This window comes from Acinonyx jubatus, chromosome D3 (genome assembly GCF_027475565.1).
Source record: "Acinonyx jubatus isolate Ajub_Pintada_27869175 chromosome D3, VMU_Ajub_asm_v1.0, whole genome shotgun sequence".
Taxonomy (NCBI): Eukaryota; Metazoa; Chordata; class Mammalia; order Carnivora; family Felidae; genus Acinonyx; species Acinonyx jubatus.
Window position 1 is genome coordinate 24,843,959 of NC_069392.1, and position 5,710 is coordinate 24,849,668.

At 47.1% G+C, this 5,710-nt stretch overlaps 1 pseudogene; it reads left to right on the forward strand.

Annotated features, from left to right (window-relative positions):
* Positions 1 to 1,204: 1,204 nt before the first annotated feature.
* On the forward strand, positions 1,205 to 1,920 carry LOC106978232 (40S ribosomal protein S11-like; annotated as a pseudogene).
* Positions 1,921 to 5,710: the final 3,790 nt, after the last annotated feature.

The following is a 5,710-nucleotide window of genomic DNA, read 5'->3' on the forward strand; positions in this document are numbered from 1 at the left end:
GACCTTCATTGGGTGAACGGTTCAGCAAACTACGGTATGCCCATACAAAGGAATACTATTCAACAACGAAAAGGAGCAGACTATAGATACATGCATTACCTTGGATGGATCTTGGGAGCATTGTGCCAAGTGAGAAAAAAAGCCAATCCTGAAAGTTTCTGTGCTATACGATTCACCTTGACATGAATGTTCAAATATGAAGAAGAGAATGCTGTATATAAAAATTCTCTGTATGGAAACCAATTTGACAATAAATTTCATATGTCGAAAAAAATAAAAAATAAATAAAAATTAAAAAAAAATTCTCAGGGGCGCCTGGGTGGCGCAGTCGGTTAAGCGTCCAACTTCAGCCAGGTCACGATCTCGCGGTCCGTGAGTTCGAGCCCCGCGTCAGGCTCTGGGCTGATGGCTCAGAGCCTGGAGCCTGTTTCCGATTCTGTGTCTCCCTCTCTCTCTGCCCCTCACCCGTTCATGCTCCGTCTCTCTCTGTCCCAAAAATAAATAAACGTTGAAAAAAAAAATCTAAAAAAAAAAAAAATTTCTCAAGGTGACACAGGTATAGCCAGATAGATCAGATCGGTGGCTGCTGGGCACTAGGATTGCGGTGGGGTGTGGCTATTTAGGGTTGAGGGAAGGAGTTTCTTCGTGGTGATGGAGCAGCCTTATCTTGTTCATGGTGACGGTCCCTCAAATCCACACGTGTGGCAGAATTTCACAGAACTGGACACCAAAAGAAAAATAAGTATACGTAAAACCGGTGAAATCCACACTAGGTCATGTTCGAGTTAATAGTATTGTACTATTGTTGATTTTCTGGCTTTGGCCGTTTTCATTATGGCTGTGTAGGATATTATCATTGGGGGAAGCAAACACAGGAACCCTTGTTACTATTTCCACAAGTCCTCGTGACCTATTAACTGTTCCATTTTTTTTTTAGTTTTTTTAATGTTTATTCATTTTTGAGAGACAGAGAGAGACAGAGTGTGAGTGGGGGAGGGGCAGAGACAGAGAGAGACCTAGAATCTGAAGCAGGCTCCAGGCTCCGAGCTGTCAGCACAGAGCCCGATGTGGGACTCGAACCTACGAACCGTGAAATCATGACCTGAGCCAAAGTCAGACACTTAGCCAACTGAGCCATGCAGGTGCCCCCCATTAACTGTTTAACATAAAACAGTATTCTTCCTTTTTTCAGGTGGCCGGGAAGATGGTGGACATTGGCACTGAGCGGGCCAACCAAAGGCAGCCAACCACCTTTCACAATAAGAAGAGGGTCCTTCTGGAGAAACTGGCAAGGAGAAGCTGCAAAATACTACAGAAACACGGGTCTGGGTTTCCAGATGCCCAAGGAAGCCACTGAGGGCGCTTATGTTGGCAAGAAATACCCCTTTTCTGGTCATGTCTCCATGCAAGGGTGGATTCTCGTCTGGGGTGGTGACAACGATACAGACACAGAGGACCATTGTCATCCACCAAGACGGCCTCACTACATCCAAAAGTGCAACCGCTTCAAGAGAAGCCACAAGAACGTGTCTGCGCACTGTCCCCCTGCTTCGGGGATGTCCAGTTGGCGATGTGGTCACAGCGGGCTAGCGGCAGCCCTTGAGTAAGACTGAGTGCGTCGACGTACTCAAAGTCACACAGGCTGCTGGCCCCAAGAAGCCACTCCGGAAGTTCTGAGACGAGATGTCTGCTCACAGCCCCGGAGAAAATAAAGTCATTTTTCCCCTAAAAAAAGAAAATGAAGTAAAAAAAAATAAAACACTATTAAAAACAAAAATTTAAAAAAAATTACAAATCTATGTCTCGATGGCCCTAGAGGTGGTGGAGGATTATTCAAATGAACCATAAGGTGTGGTTCATCATCCCGCTGAACCATCCACAAAGCCACCATTAGTGATCAGGGGCTCCAGCACTAGCGGGTCCTGGAAGTCTCACCGACAAGAGCTAGTCATTGCTACCCCCATCGTAAACCATAAGAATAAAATAGAATCCAACATCTCTCTTAAGATAATGTCAATAACAGAATTTCCCAGGGGTTAAGAGTATGGTGTCAGGATCCAGGAAAATCTGGGGTGATGCAGGCAAATCGACCAAACTGTGTGGCCTCAGGCAAGTTTATGTTCCTTGCTTCTCTGAAGGACTTAATATTAATATAAAAATGAGGTGATTCAGGATCCTCTCAGATTTGAGCGACAGAAATCCCACACAAGCAGCTTGAGAGACAGGGCATGTAGCAGCTCACAGAACTGTAACGTTCAAGGAGTCTCTAGCTGCAGGAATGGCTGGATCTAGGTGCTCAGAGGGTGCTCTCAGGACTGTCTTATAGCTACTCTGAGTTCTTGTGTTTGTTTCATTGTTAGGCAAGACCTTACCTCATGGTAACAAAAGTAGTGCCAGTGGCTCCAAGCCTCTCTCCTCTTAGCTCAGCAATCGTCATTGAAAAGAACATCCCTTTCTCAATAGTTATATCTAAAGTCCTGCAATTAAGCCTTATCTCTGGTGTATATCACATTCTCACCCCCGTCAATCACTGACACCAGAGGCATGGAATACACTGATTGGTCAGACCCAAACCGTAGCCAGATTCCTTCTTTTCCAAGCAAGCCGAGAACACGGGGATACAGAACATGTCAGAAGCACACAGTGACTTTTTTTTTTTTTTCTGGAAGAAAATCAATGTATCTTTAGCAGATAGAAGGAGGAATGGAAGCCAGGCTGGTAAAACCAACAGATGTCCAGCAGAGAGGAAAATAGCATCATTATAAGGATAAAATATTACATGAGACAGCTCATGCAAACCACGTGGAAGGTGGCAGGTGTTTATGAGGAGATTAACAAAGAGGTTTTCTTTGTGCCACTGGTCACCGTTGCTGATGAGAAGAATCAGGTACGTTGGAGAATCCAGCCGGCTTCGCCATGTACACAGGTTATAGCTGCATTTCAGGCTGGTCCCTCAGCAGCGCCCGGCTGCTTTTTCTTCCTGAGCGCTCCGCAACCCCGAGCCTCCTTCCATTCGGTCCCCATTTGAGGTTTTGTCTTCCCTACCAGACTGACTGCCTTCAGAGAGTCTGATTCCTTCTTTGCTCTAAAAATCAGACCCAGTCAGCATGACTGGCGCCGTGCCACGCACGGTGCTAGACGTTCTTCATTGCAATTGTTGCCCCAACCCAGGACGGATGGCAGATGGCCTTGCTCCATTTGGCAGGTGAGCAAACTGAGTTTCAGAGGGAGCCGCGCATAGTTTGCAAGTGGCACAGCCGGGTGGATCTCAAACCCAAAGGCTCCAAATGCCTTTTGCTTCCGAAGAAAGCCCTCCAGGGTCTCCAAGATTTCACCAGTGAAACTCACCTGGCAAGGTTGACCTAAGCCTGGAGCTTCCCTGCACCTGCTCCCCAGAATTCCTCATTCCTGTCCTAATGGGGCTCCTGATTCTCTCTTTTTATGAGGCTGATCTGCTGGAGGCCTGGGCTTTCATATCGCTGTGAGCCAAGCTGAGGTGAAGCAATTAGAAGCTCCACTCACACCGGCCCAGGAATAGCATTTGATCCTGGGCACCACGCTAGGGCAGGGGGACCCATTTCACTGGGGCTGGGGAACCCTTGTGCGTGCCTAAGACATTATTAAAGTAAAGTATGTCGGTTCTGCCCGGCCAGCCAGTGGAATGCAAATCAGGAAACGTCTTTTTGGTGGCCAGATTCGGGGTTGGGGCCGAGGAAGTCCCCACATCTCCCAAGCTAAGCGCACATGTTCTCTTTCCACTCAATTTCTCTCCTTTCAACTCATACGCACAGGTGCACACAGGCACGCACATCCACATACGTGCATGCCCGTGGGCTATTTTCTTCCTCTTAATTAAAGGGATATAAAAAAAAAGCTCCTTTTGTTTATCTTCATCTTTTCCATCGTTTTCCTGGGAAGGTTGGTTGCTGGCGGCTTATTCTGTGTGCATGCGCACACGTGTGTGCGTGTGCGTGTGCGTGTGTGTGCGTGCGTGTGTGCGTTTCCTGGTCATTATTTTTCCCAGCTGCATCTCCACAATGAGTACAAATTCAACCACGTTTGGAAAATAAATAGTGCCAGCATCACATTTGTTAAAAGCGGAGCCCGTGGTCGAGATCAGCCTGGCTGTTGGGTACCTTGCTTGGTTCTTGGGAGACACAGAATAATTCACCCGGCCGGGTTCTCGGGCTAAGCTAGGAGCAGAGCGAGCGTTCCATGGTCCCCACAACGCACAGATTTCCTGGGTGTCTTTGTTTCTCGGTGCGATTAAGGTTGGACACCCAGAAGGGGTGGCGTGTTTCGCTCCAACCATCGTGCTTGGTGACTTCTGATTGTTTTAAGAAAATTTCAAGAGCTGGGATGTACTGAGGGCCTACCATATGCCAACGACTGTGTGATCCCTGTCTACACCGGATCCCCTTTTCCAGGTAGACTCACCCACTACCACATATAAAATCAGCTATCCAAGGAGCTCTTGGTATAACAGGAATAATAATAGCTAACATTTATTTGCATGCTCTCTTCTAGGCAGTATGCAAATCATTACAGAGTATTAATATTTTGGAGATTAATATTGCATAGTATTAATGTTTTTGTCTTAATGAGAAGTATTTTGAACACAGAGACAAAAACACAGAAAATATAACAAACGCCGGCTTTTAATAATCTTAACCTAATGCTGTACTTCCTCCCGATCACCTCCTTCTGGAATAAGACATTACCGATAGAGCTGAGTCCCCTGCACGCACCCAGATTCCAGTTTTGTCCCCAAACCTCCCCCCAGGAGCCTAAATTTGGAGTTTACTATGCCAATAGATGTTTTTGAATGTTTATTACATGATTATGCATCCATAAACGTTACATCTTGTTGTTCATGCAGACTCTTAAGTTTCCCCTAACGGCATCTGGCTGAACACATTCTGTGTCTTGCTGTTTTCTTCCCGCTGTGCATAGAGGATCAATTTAATCCTCACGACGGGCTCAGGGGGCTGGCGCCATTTTACAGATGAGAAGACTGAGGCACAGAGGGGATAAAACACTTGTACTCACATGTCCTAAAGCTAAGCAGGTGTCTACACACTGACTGAGCAGCTCTCCTATTGAGTACACACCCAAAAGAAACGAGCATTTGGGGGGATACTAAAGACACGCAGAAGAATTTTCATGAGATCTTTATGCATACGAGCTAAAAATTAGAAACATCCCATAAGTCCATCAACAGGAGAATGGATAAACACACTGCAGTGAAGTCACGTGACGCACCATTACACGGCAGTGAGAAGGGACGGGCTACCAGCTCCCAACAGCATAGACGCGCCTCCTAGATGCGACACTGAATGAAAGAAACCAGACAGGGGCGCCTGGGTGGCTCAGTCAGGTAAGCAGCCAACTCTTGACCTCGGCTCAGGTCGTGATCTCATGGTTCATGCGTTCGGTCCCCGCATTGGGCTCTGTGCTGACAGTGCAGAACATGCTTGGGATTCTCTCTCTCCCTCTCTCTCTGCCCTCCCCTGCTCATGCTTGCGCGCTCTGTCTCTCTCTCTCTCTCAAAATAAATAGATAGGGGTGTCCGGTGGCTCAGTTGCTTAAGCATCTGACTCTTAGTTTCCGTTCAGGCCATGATCTCACAGTTCACGAGTTCAAGCCCTGCACTACTGAAAGCCCGGAGCCTGCTTGGGATTTCTCTCTCCCTCTGTCTATGTCCTCCCTC